Here is a 19,893-nt window from a genome sequence, read left to right as displayed (position 1 = left end):
CACCCCGGGACACAGAGAGCCTGCACCCAGCAGCGTGCAGCGTGGGACAGCTCTCCCCTTAGACTCCACAGGAGACTCGCTGAGATGAGGAGAAAACACAGCAATTGCTTTGTGTCCCGCAGCTTAGGGGGTGGTGAGAACAAAATTCCAGACAGAAAGGTTACCGGGTGGGATAATGAATGTTTTGCTAAGTAGGAAAATACAAGTGTGTGATGCTCAGCATGCAAATACAGAAAAAAAAAAAAGCTCAAAGAAAATTCTTCCCACAAAAATTAAAAAGAAAAAATAGCTGTCACAGCATACTTCTTCTGTGACTGAAAGAACATTCCCTACCAGGTGAGGCAACCAAAACCAAGTCTGCCTCCAAGCCACCCCACCATCTACCAGGAGCCACCGCACTTCATAGCTCTAGCTACAAGACAAGAGATTTCCAACTGACTGCAGTGTCCATTCAGTGGGTGTCACTTCTAGACACCCGCTTCCTCCCCCAGAGTCTTCTCTCCTCAGGGAAGGCTGCGTATCTCCAACTCACATCCCCATTTGGCAGCTCCAACTTAACAGGAGTGGGTAAAGGGGTTAATTTTAGCTGGGGATGTACCTCAGTTGGGAGAGTGCTTGCCTACCACCCTGAATCCCTCGGTCTGTCCTCAGCATCCTATAAACCAGGCATGGTTGGAGCATACCTGTAATCCCAGAGTTAGAGGGGTTGGGGCAGGGGGATCAGAAGCTCATGTCATCCTTATGTCATGTCATAACAAGTTCAAGAGTGCTATTTCTGTGAACTGAAGATATATGTCCGAAATCTCAAAGCAACAGGGCAAAGCTGAGCGTGCCGTCCTTCAAAGGGACACGAGAGTGTATGGGGGAGGTTAGTGCTGAGTAGGTCCACCAGCACCAAGGTGGTATCAGCTCACTTTGTTCCCGAACCCTTGCCAGGTGCCCTCCCATTCTTCAGCAGAAGGACTCGAGCACCGGGCTTCCTTCTCCTAGGGAAGACGTCAAGGGTGGAACTGCACTGTGCTCTACATGGACAAAGTCTCAAGAAGAGCCCTCTTCACACCGCCGTCTCCAGAGTGCTTGGGATTGTGCCAGCAGGCTGTTAAACTTGCCTTGACTATTACCAGACCAGAAGAAACATTCCTTAGTTGTGTGGAGACCAAATAGAGTATTGACTAACCAAAAAAAAATCTGTGGTGCCATCATCCTAGGACAGGACTAAGCCTGGGTCTTGTCAACCAGGTTGGGTTTAGGTGACCCCTCTTTGGTACCCAGAGATACTGAGAGCTGAAGTCCCAACCAGGTGTGGTCTGTGGGGAGGGAGACAGACAAGGGCTGGCAGGATGGTTCAGTGGGTAAAGGTGTTTGCTACACTACACAAGTCTGGCAACCTGAGTTCAATCCTTGAAACTCCTGTAAAGTTAAAGGAGAAATTGATTGCAAAGTTATCTTCTAACTGCCATGTGTGTGCCACAGCACATGCACACACACCCCCAACACATGCACAAAACAAACAAACAAACAAATAAATAAATAAATAAACAGACAGACAAATGACTGAACAGACAGACAGCGTTCTGGCTTGTACAAGAGGATTGCTTTGAAGTTTATGTGAATTTGGGGGTCACTCTGGATCACATAGTGATTATGAGGCCAGCCTGGGTGACTGAGTGAGACTCGGTCTCAAGAACCAGCCCTCCCCCACCAACAGGCACACACATGGACTCTGTGCATTCTGTGGCCCCTTCTGTCTTAGGTTGAGCTCCTGGGAAGCAGAGCTTTGCATGCGTTTACTAAGAAAGAGGCAAGCTGCCTAGGGGGACTGCTCTGTAGTATAATCAAGGCCTTGATAGCTCCATGGAGAATGTTCCGGGCTGGGGTCGTCCTCTAAAGATGGCTCATCTTAAAGCAAGGAGGCCAGGACTCTCCCCACATCAATCACTGGAAATAAACTGCCCCACTTTGACAGGGAGCATGACCTTGGCCAGCCCCCATCAGCACAGAGCCACTCTGGGGAACACGGCAATTCCACGGCCTTCTGACATCACTGTGCGGTTGGGACAGTGGCTGTCTCCATCTGGAAGGACAGGCTGTACCAAGCACCCAGGCACCCTCTGCAACCCTGCACCTCCCTCTTTCAACTCCAAGCCTAATAACAGTTTTCAAAAAGTGAGCCAAGTTTGCGTTAGCAGAGAGGCCAACTGGGAGTCAACGGTGACATTTCTCTGAGGGCTCAAACTCTTACCTAGGATGGATTTGAACAGGTTTTCCCCTGCTCCCAGACTTCCATTTTTGCTATTGTTTGTTTGTTTTGCTTTGGTCTTTGAAATGGAGTCTTTCTTTGAAGCCCAGGCTGACTTTGAACTCACGGCAACCCTCCTGCTTCCACCTTCCCAGTGGTGGGATGGCAGGCAATGCGCCACCTCTCTCAGCTCAGCTTGCCTGTTTTTTTTTTTTATTTAGGATCTATTCTTATGAGGCAGATGAGAAGATAAAATGACCTGAATTTTGATGGAAACCTGTGGGGTGATTAAAATAGAGAAACCACACGTGGGTTCCTGCACTGGCAGGTGTGCAGGTAACAGGAGCCTGAACCCCAGAATAATGCTACCCTTAGGAAAGTTGAACTCAGACCTGCCTTTACCAGAGCTGGAGGCCATTGGGTGGCAGGCCAGGTGACAGATGTCACACCCTGGAGAGGTCCCTTTGAGTCTTATCTGTTGGCCCACCTGGTCTGATGGGGAGGCAGGTGGTCTTCTGGCCTCCTTGCCGCTCGCCATCGAAGCTCCTGCCCCCAGGAAGTCTCAACTGCCCCATTCATCCATGAGAGCCCCTGAAGTATCCCTTAAGTTATCAGGGCCACCTCCAGCATCAGGAACATCTGTTTGCCCACCCACAAAGTCAAATCATGCCTTCCTCCCCAAACCCACCTTTCTGGACATCACTCCAGCACCTGCTCTGACTGCTCTGCCTTTCAGCTGCTTGTGCTAGACCTTGCAGCTGGACCACGTGACCCAGGCTGACACCTGTCTTTGTCCCCCTCACTCACTCGCTGTAAGCCTCTTGGGTGTGAGGAGGAAGGTGGGCCGTGGGGGGGGGGGAATGAGTTTCTTCTTCTTCTTTTTTTTTTTTTTAATTTTCCGGAGCTGAGGACCGAACCCAGGGCCTTGTGCTTGCTAGGCAAGCGCTCTACCACCGAGCTAAATCCCCAACCCCTTCTTCTTGTTTCTTGAGACAAGGTCTCACATAGCCCAGGCTGGCCTCAAACTTACTGTGTAGCTGAAGAGAGCCTTGCGTTGATTCTCTTCCTCTTGGCTCCATCTCCTGAGCACTAGACATAGGCTAAGCCAGGGCTTTGTGCATGCTGGGTGCGCTGGTGAGTGTTTTTGTCAACTTAACACAAGATGGAGTCTTCTGAGAAGAGGGAACCTTGATGAGAGAATGCGCCCATAGACTGGGCCTGTAGGCAAGCCTGTGGGGCATTTTCATGACTAAAGATCGATGTGGGAGGAGGGCCCAACCCACTGTAGGCTGTGTCACCCCTGGGCAGGTAGTCTTGCGTTGTATAAGAAAGCAAGCTGTGAGAGCAATCCAATAAGAGTGTTCCTCTGTGACCTCTGCTTCAGTTCCTGCCTCCAGGGTCCTGCCTGAAGTCCTGCCCTGCCTTTCCCTCATGATGGACTGTTGAGTTGTAAGATGAAATAAACCCTTCTTCCCCAAGTTGCTATTGGTCATGGTGTTCTGCCATAACAGCAGAAAAGTAACTGATACACTAGGCAAGCGTTCGACCAATGAACTACATCCCCAGCTCAGAAGTTGGGTTTTATTACCAGAGCCCTCTACAGCACAGGTTCCCAAAGAGGACACCGACCTGGGGGAGTGGGGCTGGGTAAATATGCAAATGACCATGGGGGAGGGTCTTATTTCACCACACCCCTCCCTCAGGTCAGCACAGCTGGGAATGACAGCTCCTGAGGGTCCCTGTTGACTTGCCTTTGCATGCAAGTCCTGCAGTCTGCCTGAGCCAGCACTTGGCTGCAGCTGCAGGTCTGGGGCAGAAGAGGAAAGCTGGCCTGAGTCCTGGTGATGCCATCCCATGGCACAATTCCTCAGAGTGCTGCCTAGAGCCAACAGCATCATCAGCACCTGGGAACTCAGAAACGCAGGTTCACCTGTAACACTATCACTCAGGAGGTGGAATTGGGGATATCAGGAGTTCAAGGTCATCCTCTGCTGCATATAGAATTTGGGGCAAATCTAGTCTATTTAAGACTCTATGTCAACAACAACAAAACCAGGGGCTTGGGGTGATGGCTCCATGAGTAAGAATACTTTTTCTGAAACCATGAGGACCTGAGTTCAAATCTCCAACACTCACAAAAATCTAGGGGAATCTGCACATGCCTGTAACCTAAATTGGAGAGTGGGCACCATGCCTGTAACCCCAGGGAAGACAGACAGAATTCTGCATGAAGACAGGCAGATTCTGAGCGGTCACTGACTGGCCAGCCATCCTAGGTAAAGTGGCAATCTTCTAGTTCAGTGAGATACCCTGTCTCAAGGTAATAAAGTGGAGAGAGATGAAGGAAGTTGCCTTATGTCCTGCTCTGGCCGCTGCATGTGTGTGCCCACACATTCAAATGCACATACCATACATGCATAAACCACACTCCATACACACGCACATATCATATAGTTAGATCTTATATCATATATAGATTCAAACAAACAAAACCCAGAGCCCTGGCACATGCCTTTAATCCCAGCACTCGGGAGGCAGAGCCAGGCGGATCTCTGTGAGTTCAAGGCCAGCCTGGGCTACCAAGTGAGTCCCAGGAAAGGCACAAAGCTACACAGAGAAACCCTGTCTCGAAAAACCAAAAAAAAAAAACAAAAAAAACCCAGAGCCCAGGAGGCCATCTGTCAACCCAGAGTTCAGTCCACAGGTGATTTCTCCCAGCAAAGCTGACAAAATCCTAATGGCCAAAGTCAACAGCTCCTCTTGTCCCCGGGAAAGCCAACGAACAGATATATCCCCAACCAGCCCCCAAGACACAAGCCGACTCTGCTCCTTGCTAGCCTCAGCCAAGAAAAGGAGCAGAAAGAATGGTCGGGTGGACCTCAGCTGTGTCCTTTGAGTGCACTGAGCCTGGCTTAGAAGTCATCTCGGGAGCCTCTAGTCCCCTCCCACCTCTTCCGCAGGACCTTGGGTAGGGAGGGCCCACTATTAGTTCCAGACACCAGGGCTCCTCGAGTTCAGGGCCTTTTTCTTTGCGTCTGCTGTGGTTCTCCCTGGATGAATGCCTCCTTTCCCTGGATTTACAGCAACCTCTCTCCGTGGGGTTGATGTCACTTTAATGAGAGTTACAGCTGCCTTCCACTGTGACTCTGCATTCCAGTTTATGGCCTGGGCTCTTGGAGCCCAAAAGGGCTTCTCCCTGGCAGGGAAGAAAGGCTGCTGACCAACTCTGATCTGGAGCTGGCTGGCTTCTCGGTTGATGCAGAGCAAGAGGGAGAGAGGGAAGGAGGGAAGAAAGGAGTGTGTGTGTGTGTGTGTGTGTGTGTGTGTGTGTGTGTGTGTGTGTGTGTGTATGTGTACTTAACCTTACAGGTTTGGGGAAAGAGAGCCCAGAGCTTTCTTGACTCCCTGGCCCACCCCCACCCTGTGGGAATCAAAGCTCTGACGTGGTGGACCGAGGGCAGAGGAGGTGGGGGCGTTCACAGAAAGCCTCTTGTTCCCTAGTTGGATCCAGATGTGGTGGCTGGAGGAGTCGGGAGGGTGTGAGGGGGGGTGCTGGAGAGAGGTGGAGAGAGGAGGAGGGGAGCTGGGGAACAGTTCCCTGCAGGAGCCTGAGCGGCTCTGGATCCCTTCTCTCTGGAGCTGTATTTGAAAACAAAAGCTGTACCCCAAATCAGTCTCCATTGTCTCTTGCTCATAAAATATCAGGCACTATGGCCAGTAGACCAAGCTGTATGGAAGAGCAGAGCCATTTCTAGGTCACTTACCAGGTATGTCTCTGTGTGGCCAAGGCCTGAGACTTCGTGGACCGTCCTCTCCACTACAGGCTGAACTGTGGAAGCTCACCCAAGGCTCTGGCCAAGAGGCAGAGCTGCTAGCTGAGGGACCTGGGGTATTAAGTACAGTACTTTATTTAATTCTCCTCACAGCCCATTTTAGGTTATGACTAACATAAGAAAAACTATATGCAAAAGTACAATAACTATATACAATACATATAAGTAATAAATACCTAAATAATGTCTAGTCCATTTGTATTTGACAAATTCAGAGAAAATAATTCCATTATCTATCCTATTTTGGTAAGTCCAAAATGTATCTAATTCACTTTCTATCCTAATTAATCTTCAACTATAACTAACTAATCTTCAACTCCCTCAGAGATCCAAGAAGGAAAATAATATTACCTAATAAAAAACAAAAACAGGAAGTGCATGCAAGCAGCTTCCAAAAAAATTGTGAGTTGACAGAAACAGCCAGCTGCCTGGACAGTCACCTGAGGTTTCTCCACAGTGTTGGGGCATCATCTTCAGCCTATAGGCTTAGCGTATCTGACAGACTCATTTGTGAAGTAGGATGTACACAAGGTCAATAGTTCGAACTCACATTGGGTGAGGGCAGTCCTTGTACCAGAAACACCTGAATTCCACTAGTGTCATGTCATAATTCAGGATTTTAAATTCTGGAAATTGTTGATGGTTTTTGAATTCAGCTGTCCATTCTTCTTGGCTGTGTATATGTGTGTGTGGCTTCATCTCAGCATCCCGTTCTTCTCTACATCCCTCTATTAAATGCCAGTCTACTATTGAGAGGCATGAGCTTAGTTACTCTTCAAGAATAACTGTTTCAGCTGCTGTTCCATTGCACATCAGAAGCCATCGGCCCACTGCCTGTTCAGCTGCCTTTGAAGAAAAGGGCACTGTACCTTTTCCGAATTGCGAAGGCCTCTTCAGGGATGGTGCCATATTGTCCTGGTCTCAGAAGATGCCTTTTGATAAAGCCATAACCACACTTGTTTTGGCAAGAATCGGTAGTCCTTTGTTTCATGTCCTGTCTGTCTTGTTTGTCAGCAGTTGATTCAAGGATACTTTGTTGTCCAGTGGCTAACTTTTGCCACAATGAAAGTTAACTCCATACGCAGTTTCTTCAGTGCCCATATTTTCTCTGAAGTAGATTGGTACTGCCAGGAGCCGACATGTCTTATAGTCATAACAAAAAAGAAAAATTTTCTAAGTTATGAAAACATTTTAAATGCCATATTCTGTAGATCTCTGAAGGGTTTGAAGATGACCTGTCTATCTAAAATATATCTGCTCAATTTTGAAAACATACCTAATATGACTACAAGTTCTATTATAATGTTTAACTACTAACTTTCATTTCTTTATATCCTAATAGTTGGTAATAATAACATTCAAGGATCAGAAAATTGCATTACATTGTTTACTGAACGGTATAAGCACAATTAGAAATATACATATAGCATTTTCTAACAATATCAATTTCTATATATATATATATATATAATATATACAATATATAGGGTGTGGGTACATGCCTATAATCCCAACACTGGGAGATGCAGAGGCAGGAGGACCAGGAGCTTAAGGTTATCCTCCGATGCAACCTCTGAGGCCAGCCTGGGCTACACAAGACCTTTTCCCCAAAAGACGGCTCAGCAGGTAGACGTGCTTGTGGTGCAAGCCTGGTGACCGGAGTTCAGTCCTGGGACACCCACATGAAAGTGTTCGAGGTGATGGAGCGTAGCTGTGATCCCAGCACCCTTCCAGCAAGGTGGGATGCAGACTGGAGAATCACCCAGATGCTCACAGGCCAGCCGGCCTGGAGGACACAGCACAACAGAAACAAGAGAGACCCTACCTCAGCAAGGCCGAAAGAAAGCACCGACTCCTGGAAGTTGACCTCTGACCTTCGCGCCCACCCTGTATCATTCATAGGTCATGCTTTCTTGCATGTGCTTACTAATAATGAATTCAATTGAGTTTTTTTTTTAAATCACGAATGAAACATTGTATTGACAATAGGAATTAGAGGTTGGTTAAGTCACTATTCCAAAGCCACCCAGCTAGACGGTGGTAGTCACTGCTCAGTTTCGTCCTGTGTGATTCTTCAGCCCGTTATATACCAATTTTGAAGCTCTAGGACATGTTTGTCTTTGAAAGGCCAATTGATACCAGGTACCAATGCCAGAAATCTGAATTTCATTCCTGGACATCTATTTTGTTGTTGATATTTGGGGGGGGGGGTGTTTATTAGTTCTGAGACAGGGTCTCATACCCCAGGCTGGCCTCTTAACTCATGGCAATCCCCTTGCCTCAGCCTCTCCAGCACTAGGATTACAGGTGTGAGGTGCCATACCTGGTTTTGTTTGGTTTTCCAACATGTCTATGTAGCCAAAGCTGGCCTTCAATTTATAATGCTCCATGCTTCAGCCTCCAAAGTGCTGGGATCACAGGAGTGCCATCACACCGAGCTCCCAGTGGTCCGTCCCATAGGCTGGAGACTAGCGCCTAGGAGTGAGACCCTCAGCTGAGTTCACTTCTGAGTTGACTTCCACTCCAGGCCCTTGGAGATGGGAGGAGTTCATGATGAAGAAGGAGAGGAGCTACACCCAGGAGAACACAGGCTGAAGGCTCTCCCAGAAGCTGTGGACGCCCACAGAGGAGAGGGAAGGGCCCGTCCTTGCCCTGCCCCACCTCCCCATCTCCCCACTGCATTACCTTCCCAGAAACAGGAAGTCCACAATCAGGTCAAAGGGCACAGTGAGAGAGACACGTGCAGACCTCAAGACTGCCAGCAACTCTGAGAACCAAGGGTGGTGTGTGCCCAGCAGGATCTCCAGAATGGGAAGCTGTCCTGGGGAGTAAGATGACCTGGGTGTGGCCCTAATTCTGCCATACTCACCTATGGTTTTTGCCCAAAGCCTGTGCCCACTTTCTTCCTTTGTAAAGGGTGGGAAATAGTAGCCTTATTTCCTGGATCAGGTGGAAATGAAGTGCTTGCTCTAATGTTCAGGATGGCACCAGCCAGGGAGGGATTACTCAAGAAATGTCAGCAATGGCTGACATTCCTCTTCTGCCATCACCCATGGCAGAGCTTAGTCCCCTTATGGATCCTTTCGGACGAAACCATACCATTCTCCCAGGTCTCCCAGACCTCTCATTCTAGGGACCCAAGAGACCATAGAGGTATTAATTAACAAAACCTCCAGACAGGTCCAGACGGAGAAGGAGCCTCGTTAACGTTAATTGGTACCATCAGATCTTCACCCAGTCAGGATGGAGCATTGCATGCTGGGACAGACTCTCTGCCCTGGGGGTTCACAATCTGCCCAGGACTATGCACCCAGAGTAGCTGAGATGGAGCAGACAGAGAGGGATCCCCTTCCTTTTCCCACTTGTCACGGGGCCAGCATGTGAGCAGGGCAGAGGGGAATGAGAAGGAAGCATGGGGTACCATTGTGTACGAAAGGGTCAGGGTCGTGTTTATGTTCTCAAGCACAGCCATGCTATGGACACTCGGCTGAATGCCAATGCCAAGGACAGTGCTCGGGAGGAGATGCCAGCTTCACTGTGACTCTTAGACTAATTTTTAATGAGCCCAGAGAACCTGATTAAAATGCCCAGTCATGGGCAATGACCTCCATGGCTGAGGTCTAGGATCTTTTTTATTTTTTAATTGGTGCTGGGGATTGAACCCAGAGCTTCACACATACTAAGTACATGTCCTCCTGCCCATCTACACTTTGGACCACCAGGAATGTGTTTTTATAGGGTTTGGGTTCTTTTTGTTGTTATTTTGTTTGCATTTGGTTTAGTTTGTTTGGTTTGGTTTTTGAGACTGGGTCTTACCCCGAAGCCCAGGCTGGCCTTGAACTCATGGAGTTACCCCCGCCACAGCCTCTACAGTGTTGGGATTACAGGTTTGAGCCACCTTGTCCTGCTTTGGTTTTGAAACAGACTCTCTGTAAGTAGATCAAACTGGCCTTGAACTTCAGATCCCCCTGGCTTCCTGAGTGACCAGAGTTTACAGAACTGTGCTTTAAATCACACAGGATTGGGCTGGGGGAGCAACTGCGGGGGTACAGTGCTGGCTGTAGAAGCATGAGACCTGAGTTTACATCTAACATCACCCACAGGATAACTAAGCCGGAGCTGGGTATGGTGGTTCACACCTCTGATCCCAGCACTCCACAGAAGGCAGAGTTCAAGGCCAGCCTGGTCTACATATCGGGATTCTGGCTAACCAGAGTTGCATGATGAGACCATTTCTAAAAAGAAAGAAAGAGCCGGGCGGTGGTGGCGCACGCCTTTAATCCCAGCACTCGGGAGGCAGAGCCAGGCGGATCTCTGTGAGTTCGAGGCCAGCCTGGGCTACCAAGTGAGTCCCAGGAAAGGCGCAAAGCTGCACAGAGAAACCCTGTCTCGAAAAACCAAAAAAAAAAAAAAGAAAGAAAGAAAACTAAAACCAGCCATAGTGGCATCCATCTATAACTCCAGCACCCTTGAGGGAGAGGCAGGCAGGACTCCCAAGGCTCTCTGGCCACCCTGTCTAGCTAAAACAGCAGCAAGCTCTAGGTTCACTGAGAGACCCTGCCTCAAAAACTAAGGTCGAGCGAGATATCAGAAAGATGATTCAGTAGGTAAAGGTGCTTGCCACTAAGCCTGATGACCTGAGTTTAACCCTTGGAACCCACAACGTGAAAGAAGAGATTCTGACCTCCACATAGATGTCATGCATGTGTGCACTCCTACACAAATGACAAGTAAATAAATAAAGTAGAGAGGAATAGAAGACATCCAGTGTTGGAGTCTGGACTCCACATGGGTGTGCCCGCTGGCACACACATACTCAAATACAATAAAAATAAATCAGTTACATGGGAATGGTGTTTGTCCACTATCGGTGCATAGCTGTGTAAGTATTCAAAGAATGTTGACGGGTGGAAGGAGGGAGAAGAGGGAAGAGGCATGGGAGCCAGGTGTGACAGCTCACACCCACCTGTCATCTCGTCTCTTGGAGGGGGAAGCAAGAAGGCCAAGGAGTTCAGGGCTAGCCTCAGTTACTATCACTCAGGCCAGCTTGAGTTAGGAAAGACCTTGTTCTGGTTTTTGTTATTAAAAGCAAGTAGACAAGAAAGAAAAACCCAAAATGGGTGAGGCTTAGCCTAGTGTGGTGACTCAAGCCTATAATTCCAGCATTGTAAAGGCTGAGGCAGGAGGATCACTGTGAGTGAGAGGCTACACAATGAGTTTCCAGGCAGCCTGAGATACAGTATAAGACTGTCTCAACCAAATAAAACAGAGTCTATGAATGGTTCTTCATTTGAACACAAGACCTGCCTTCTTGCTACACCTGGTGGTGCATATCAGCAAGCCTGGCTACTCTGGAGGCTGAAGCAGGAGGATCATAAATTAAAGATCAGCCTGGGCAATTTAGTAAAGAAGTTATCTCAAAACAAAAATTAAAATATTAGAATGGAAGCTGGGAGGTGATGGCACACGCCTTTAATCCCAGCACTCAGGAGGCAGAGGCAGGTGGATTTCTGTGAATTGGAGGCCAGCCTGGTCTACAGAGCAAGTGCCAGGACAGCCAGGGCTACACAGAGAAACCCTGTCTTGAAAAAACAAACAAACAAAAAAACTTGGACTGGTTCAGTGGTAGAACCCTTGTCTAGCATTTGGGAAGCCCCAGGTTCAAACCCTAGTACAGGAAGTGGGGAGACTTGCTTTCCTTCAAAAAGTTGCTTTCGAGGTCAAGATGTACCCTTCATCTCTGGTGCATTCCAGTTAGCAACAGGCACTAACCATTCACTATTGATATTGCAAATTGCTGTCTAAATTCTAGAAGTTCTAGTCCACACAGAGGAAACCCCACAAAGTGGCTTCTGACCTCACATCTATTGGAGGCCAGGAAAGCCTCCAAAATTTCTATTTGCAGGAAAATGCTAGTCCACTCAAAGGCTCGTGACTGATTTCCAGAGTTCTGGACCCTCAAGCTTCATGCTAAGGATGACCCCTGCCAGAGCGTTCTTTGCTCTGTGAGTCATTGTCACTAGCATGAACTGGGCAAAGGTAAGGGAGGCACCGGGGAGGGTCTGTTCACTAGGGAAGGCTCTCTGGGCTCTGCCCCAGGAGCGGGAGCGAAGGCCGGCTCCACCCAAGGTCTTGAGTTTGAAGGCTGCTCTGGTCTATAAATTGTTCTCAGGTCAGCTTCAAGGATGGAAATGCACTTTAACAGCTCTGACTTCAAAGAAGAAAAACTAAAAAGTGAATAAAAAAAATTGGAGAGCTAGTCATTGTATGGATGAGATAGATACTCGGCAGCATTTTGGAATGGCAGTCAGAACCTGAGGCCAAAAACCGTGGAGTCAGATTTGGGCTCAAGGTCTCCTGCCTGCGCATACTCACATAATCTGTAGTACAGCCTTAGGCAAGTACATTCCCTCCTTTGAGCGTCTATGTCCTTTCCTAGCAAATGAGTGACGCTATCTGCACCTGAGGCTTTAGAAGAATTAAGAAAAAAGTGAGAGCTGGCAAGAGGGCTCAGTGGATAAAGGCACTTGTCACCCAGCCTGGCAGTCTGAGTTTGGTCCCCGGGGCACATAGAGTAGAAGGAGAGAACGGACACTCAGTGCTTGTCGACACTCTGATCTCTGTGTGCCTACTGTGGCATGCGTGTGCATGTACACACACACACACACACACACACATACACACAAACACACACATTTTACAAACAAAATAAACATAATAAGCAATTTTTTTTTTTTTTTGGTTTTTCGAGACAGGGTTTCTCTGTGTAGTTTTGGTGCCTGTCCTGGATCTCTCTTTGTAGTCCAGGCTGTCCTCGAACTCACATAGATCCGCCTGCCTCTGCCTCCCGAGTGCTGGGATTAAAGGTGTGCGCCACCACCGCCCGGCAGTAATAAGCAAATTTTTAAAAAGCAGAAAATAAAATGAATAAGGCTAAATCTTAACATGCTTTGTCACCATTTTATTTTAAAATGTGAAATATTTAGAGGGGGTGATTTGAAATTACAAACAGGACACACACACACACACACACACACACACACACACACACACACACACACACTTTTTGCTTTTTGTTTTCAGGACAGTAGACTGACCCCAGGGTCTTGTGCATGCTAGCCAATCACTCTGCTACTGAGTTACATCATTAACACTCTGTGTGTGTGTGTGCGCGCGCGCGTGCGCTCTTTACTAGCTGAGCTATCTGCCCAGTGCCTTCCCCCAGATCTCTTTTTACTTTTACTTTGAGGTGATCACTCACCAAGTGGCCCAGGCAAGCCTTGCACTTTACATCCTTTCAAGTAGCTGGGACTACAGGTCCACTCCACTAGTCCTGCCTTATAATATGATAGACACTTTTTTAAAGCTAAATTTGAGCAGGCATAGTGACACACACCCGTAATCCTAGCACTCCATGAGGCAAAAGGACAAAGTGTTGGAGATCAGCATGGGCTACAAAGCAAGACCCTGTCTAAAAACAAGATCAAAATGAAATCCTTACACACACGCACAGAGCTGGAGCTGGGTATGGTGGCACACAACTGTAATCCTAGTACTTGGGACATACAGATAGGGGCGTCATAAGTTCAGAGTCATTATCAGCTATGTAGTGAGTTCAAAACAAGCCTGATACAAGAAATGAGGAACCATGTCTGGTAGTGCAGGTCTACAATCCCAACTTCCAAGAAGTTTCAACGTCAAGGCCAGTCTAGACTATGTAGTCAGACCTTGTATCAAAAGGAAAATATACACACTACACCAGTACCTGGAAACACGTATTTGAATTAATATTAAAGTCAATCATGGTGGCTCATACCTGTAATCCAAGCCTTGGAAGGAAGGCTGAGGTAGGAAGATTATTGTAAGTCTGGGGGCTACAGAGTGAGTTTCCCATCAGCTTGGCTTAGCATGAGACCCTGCCAAAAAAAGAAAGAAGAAGAAAGGGAAAGAATATTGAGAAGAATAGAACAGAAAACACAGACCTGGCAGTGTTAATTTCATAAAAGCCACAAAATTCAAAAGATAATTTGAAATAAATATTAGTCAGGTTTAATTTCTCACAAAGGACCTAAAACCATCATATGCATTTTTAAGTTTCTATTTATTACTAGTATTGGGATAGGGTTTTTGCGTGTGGGGGGTCAGAGGACAACTTTCAGGAGTCAGTTCTCGCCTTACATCACTCAGGCTGTCTGGCTTGTGCAGCAAGTGCCTTCACCTGCTGGCCATCTTGAAGCCCAGTTTTTGGAGTAGGCTGAATAGGCAGAACACACAGGGGTTTAGAGAGAGAAACCATATGACAGTGTAATGGTGCATTCCTCAAAACCCACAAAATGTATGCTGAGAGTCGGTTGTAATGGAAACCATGGCTTTGCATGATAAGGGCATGTCAACACAGGTTCATTCACTAGCTATAGCACCCAGGTGGGGCTTCACTCATGCTGGGGGACTCTACCTATGTGGATGCAGAAGGGATTTCGAAAACTGTATCCATGCAGCTCCTGCGTAAGTTGAAAACTGCTCGAAAAACTAAAGTCAATTTTTTGTTTTGTTTTGTTTTTGGTTTTTTTTGAGACAGGGTTTCTCTGTGTAGCCCTGGCTGTCCTGCAACTCACTCTGTAGACCAGGCTGGCCTCGAACTCACAGAGATCCACCTGCCTCTGCCTCCCAAGTGCTGGGATTAAAGGCGTGTGCCACTACTGCCCAGCGTGCTAAAGTCAATTTTTAAAAATGTTCTGGGTTTTGGTGGCATTAGGAGAATGAGGAACCTTGTCAGGAATAAAGGAGTGGGGGGAGGAAGGGAACCAGGCAAGGTTGCACATACTTGTAATCAGAGCACCTGGGAAGCTGAGGCAGGAGGACACTGTTACAAACTGAAGGCCAGCCTGGAATGTTTGAAACCCTCTCTCTGTCAATCTCTCTCTCTCAAAAAAAAAAAAAAAAAGGAGGAAGGGGAAGAAAGAGAGATAAAGATAGCTAGAGTAGTTCTGAGATGCTGGGCTTGGGAGAAGGTGTTTCCTCTCTATCAGAGGAGGAAGTGGACCCTGGTCCTCCCTTCCTGCATAAGGCTACAACCCTAAACTCTCTGGCCTAAGCCTCAGTGATACTATCAATCAGATGGGAGCTGGAGATTCCAGGACGGGAAAAGGACCCACAGGAAGCCAAAACAGGAAAAAGACAAGCTGAGGGCTCTGGGTGGACTAGTTCCTCTCCAGGCCTGACCGGCTCATGCTGGGCCCTTAGATGAAAAGACAGAGTCTCTGTCCCAAGGTGTAACATGAACATTAATTTTGCAAGATCACCAAAAACTGGGCTTAAACTCCATGAGGTTTTTGTTGTTGTTGTTGTTGTTGTTGTTTAGTAATAAATTTCCTCTGGGCTTCATCATAAAGCATACTCACACATTGGAAATGTAACAGCACAAGGCGCGTACACACACTTTGCCAGATCGATTCTCCTGCAACAGGAAGACTGTTGAAGGTCTCTGCTGGTGCTCTGAGCATGTGTAGAGAGAGGACAGGCCTTTCCTATAAGAACTCTGATAAGTGCCCTGGTAATGGGATGGTTGGGGCACAGAGGACAGGATGGTCTCGAGTGACACCCGCGTCCTTGGTGGTCCATAGAAATTTCTCTGTTTCTTAGGCACAGGAGAAACTGCTATCATAGGACAGCCTGAGGTATTCTGTTATGATGAGGTGTCCTAGCCTGCCCTCGGAGGGGCCTATTCTCTGAGGACCTCATGACCAACACGATCCTGAGGGCAGATATTGGGCCGAAGCTTCTCTCCCCATCGGGCAATGTCAGACACACAGGGCTATGGAAGCACTCACTCACTATTGAGAACCTTTTGTACAGGACACCATGCTGGACATGAAGGGGACAGACAGAGGAGCCACATCCGGGACACAGAGACTTGGAGGGAAGAGGAGGGAGTAGGAACCCTGCCCGGAGACTGCTGAGCTTCAGGATGCTGAGTGTTGTATTCTCAGAACCGCAGGGAAGGAGTCTCACCATAAACAGGCCCACATGGGAGGTTTATTGAGGGGAGGGGGCAGAGAAGGGGCAGAGACTGGTCCCTGGGGACTAGAGTGAAGGAAGAGAAAAAGAGAGGAGAGCCAGGCAGGGCCTGCATTTTATAAGGAAAGCACGAATGCACACAGCGGGTGCTCTCAGTGGCCGCAGCTGAGGATGTATCCTGTCAGGACCCTAAAGGCAGCCCAGTACAGATGCCTGAATACTAACACGGGGTATCTAAGCAGAGCCACCAGAAGCTGTTCTGTACCCTCTGGTGTCAGATCTCAAATGTTGGGAGCGATCCTGACAACAGGACACAGAGGGTGACAAGGACCTGAAGAACTCCTAACAGAGGCATCTCAGAGCGTCTCCCAGTATGGTGTCCCCCAACTGCCCAAAGTAGAGCCAGGCATTGACCTTGACCCCTCCTCCTTATTCCCTGCCCCTCCCCACCCAAAGAAACGTCAAACCCTACCCCCAAGGCTGAAGCCTGACCTCTCTGCACCCCCACTGCCACCACCACAGCCCAGCCCACCATCACCTCCCATTGGATGGCTACAGTCCATCTCCCAGGTGTCTAGAATCGCAAGTCTGGTCATGTCACCCCCCTGAACAACACCTTTCAGTGACCCGCCCACTGCTCTTAGGAGGAAAACCTAGACCTGGAAACTCCATTTCCTACGAGGCCCAGCATTTCTTGGCCCCTGCAAAATTCTACTGAATGATTTTGGGCAGCTGCCCTCTGTCGTCATGCCTCAGCTACTTCGTGAAGTGTCTGGAAAGCTACCAGACTCGGCACCACTACACAAGTTGAATTGCTCACTTGGTGACTGGAACATCCCCTATGCCCATCAATCCTGATTCATGGGTTTTTTAAGTTTACGCAAGATTCAACAGAGCCTTCCAAAACGACTTCCTGGTCCAGGCCAGTCTCCTCTGGTTCTTTATGTTACCAGTTACAACATTAAAAGGTTTGTTTTGTTGTAATTTTTTTTAACAGTTTACTGTGTGTGTGTGTGTGTGTGTGTGTGTGTGTGTGTGTGTGTGTGTGTGTGTGTGTGTATGTGTGTACTCCACAGTGTTCATGTAGAGGTCAGAGAACAACTTCCAGGAATTGATTCTCTCCTTCCTCCGTGCAGGTTCTGGGATAGAACTCAGGTTGGCAGGCTCAGGAGCAAGTGTCTTTAGCCCCCTCAGCCATCCCACTTAACCTCACTGTAACTTTTTTTAGAAGGCGCTGGTTCCATCTTGAGCTGTGGAGCCTCTGTACCTGTTGTGACCCACTACTGACTGCATCCTCTGCTTGTGACAAAGGGACTTGCCCACCTGTGTACCTGTAGCCTGACTGTGGTAGAAATAGAACGGAGAAACTAGCTTGGAGGGGAGGCAGGACCTTCAGGAGTCCTCAGGCTTCCAATCAATGAGCTGAGAGATCTGCCTTCCTTTGTAGCTCTGGATGATTCAGGTCTGAAAGCCATCAGATCAACCTGCGGGCCGACCCCCCCTGCCCACCTCACCCCCCACATCTGGTTTCCCATCTGAGGATGAACAGCTGTCCCTGACATCGGTCATTTTTGTTTTCCACTCTACACTGCCCACTGTTGCTCCAGCCTGTTTCCCACCGCACCCTCAGTGGACGGAAGTATAATCAGGTGATGCCGTAAACCTGATTTGTGCTTCTCCTCAGGCAGCGAAGTCACTGGAGCTTTGTAGGTGGTCTTGAGACACAGAGAAAGGACTGACCAAGCCCATCCTGGAGTCTCCCTCAGACTCAAGGCACAAGTGACTTGCCCTATCTGCAAGCACCCAGGCCAGGCTGTACTACAGTTCGAACTCAAGAGCCGCTGGGGAGAAACAGCAGGGAGAGCTGTCCCCTTCCCGTCTCCTGTCCCACAGACAAGCTGCCTTGCAAGCTTGCCCCTCTCCCCTCACGGGTCACTGCCTTGAGCTTCCCCTTTCCTGTCCTGTGGGCACTTGTTTACTGGTGAAGACGAGACAGCAGGGTGATGTGTCCTTCTTGTCAGACCAGGTAGAGACCCACTCAGACCAGGTGGAGACCCACTCAGACCAGGTGGAGACCCACTCAGACCAGGTGGAGACCCACTCAGACCAGGTGGAGACCCACTCAGACCAGGTGGAGACCCACTCAGACCAGGTGGAGACCCACTCAGACCAGGTGGAGACCCACTCAGACCACAGACAAAGAAGATTGCCTTCTGGAGTTTTGGTCTGCTTTTAGGGCTCCCAGGTAGTATGTACCAAGAAAGACCTGAGACCTGATCCATCTGCAGACAAAAACTACTGCTGAGGGCGAGTACAAGGCGGGAAGTCATGTGTCGTCAAACAGATTTAGCATTTGGTACGATGGTCATAAATAATAAATAATAGCTTTCTTTCAGTGAGCCTGGACCACTAACACATTGTGAGCCATTTTCCTACAGACAACTTTTCACTTAATTCTTAAAACAACCCTGTGAGGGGGCTGGGGAGATGGCTCAGAGGTTAAGAGCCCTTATGTCAGATAGTTCACAACCCCCTGTAACTTCGCTCCGAAGGGATCGACCCAACGCCTCTGGCCTTTGTAGGCACTTGCACTCACATTGCATGCACAGATCTGCACACAGACCCACCCACATACTCATAATTAAAAATAATAAAAATAAACCTTTAAGTGAGCTAAGCATATATGTACCCATTTTACAGATGAAGAAAGAGGCTCAGGGAATCACCTAGCTTGTGAGTGGCCAAGCTCTGGCACTGAGATCCTAACGTCCTTTCTGAGGCACTATTTATTGGAAACTCAGAAACGGCTTCCCTCAGGCTGGAGATGAGAAGGGGACAGAAATCTGTGGATGGCATGACACACAAAGACGAGACATAAAGGACTTCCTGACGATGAGGGCTGTTAGGTTTGTAGTCAGGGTAATTAGAGCTGTGAGGGCTTCTCCTCCCAGGGCCTTGAGAGTCCAAGATGAATGGACACCTGGGTGGTTTGTGGAAGGCGGTTAGTTCCCAGCGTGGAGCTGGCCTGTTTAAACGGACAGCCTCTTGCCCATATAAACCGTTAGATAAGAGGAAAAGATAGCACGGGGCGTGAGCTCCTTCAGGGCTGAAAGAAAGTGAATGTTGTAGACCGGCAGATGCTACTGTGGTTAAAAACAAGGGCTTTGTGGTCTGGCAGCCTTGCTCAAGCCGGTGCTGGCTCAACTACCTGTGTGACCTTAGGTATATTACCTCTCTAAATCCGGGCTTGTTAGGCAATACACAGAGTCTAAGAATAGAATGTACTTGGGAGGGTTATCCTGAAGTTGAATAAGACGGTATGGATATAAAATCTGTGGCACAGGACCTGGACCTGATACTACAATGAAGCGGGTTGATAACATATGCCTCTCATCCTGACACTCCCGGGAGGCTGAAGTGGGAAGACTCATGAGTTTAGAGTTAGCCTGGGCTACATAATGAGACCTTGTCTCAAAACCAAAACAAAACAAAGATTCCTCCAATGACTGGTAGCTGTATAATAATTACTGTTGCAGTCCAGAGGCTCAGGAGAACAGGGCATATTCAGGTAAGCTGGTGACTCAGAAAGTCTTGCTGGGAAAGCTGGGTTTTTTTTTTTTTGTTTGTTTGTTTGTTTTTTTTTTTTTCCCAATCTTGAAGACCTGGTGCAGTCACCAGAAAGACAGAGTTATGGCTCGTGGAACAGGTTATAAGTTCCCTGCCGTTTTAAAAGACATGTCAGTTTTGATCTATAGCTGAAATAGAGAAGGACTCTTCATAGGGAAGAAAAGTCTTCCATCTGTG

General features: G+C 48.2%; 1 long non-coding RNA gene across 4 annotated transcripts in view; it reads right to left on the bottom strand.

Moving 5' to 3' along the window:
* Positions 1 to 19,893, bottom strand: part of LOC128122248 (uncharacterized) — a 55,428-nt gene that overhangs the window by 32,641 nt on the left and 2,894 nt on the right. For 3 of the 4 annotated variants that reach the window (XR_008222368.1, XR_008222366.1, XR_008222369.1), the window contains exons 2-4: positions 13,889 to 13,988; positions 8,396 to 8,893; positions 6,004 to 6,123 (exon numbers count right to left, since the gene is read on the bottom strand). This is a non-coding gene — a long non-coding RNA (uncharacterized LOC128122248). The remainder of the gene's footprint in view (positions 1 to 6,003; positions 6,124 to 8,395; positions 8,894 to 13,888; positions 13,989 to 19,893) is intronic. The other variant, XR_008222370.1, reaches the window with a different exon arrangement.

Source organism: Peromyscus californicus, unplaced genomic scaffold (genome assembly GCF_007827085.1).
Source record: "Peromyscus californicus insignis strain IS unplaced genomic scaffold, ASM782708v3 Scaffold_11__1_contigs__length_118956290, whole genome shotgun sequence".
NCBI classification, from domain to species: domain Eukaryota; kingdom Metazoa; phylum Chordata; class Mammalia; order Rodentia; family Cricetidae; genus Peromyscus; species Peromyscus californicus.
Note: the sequence above shows the minus strand (reverse complement) of the source record. Positions and strands in the feature narration are given on the sequence as shown.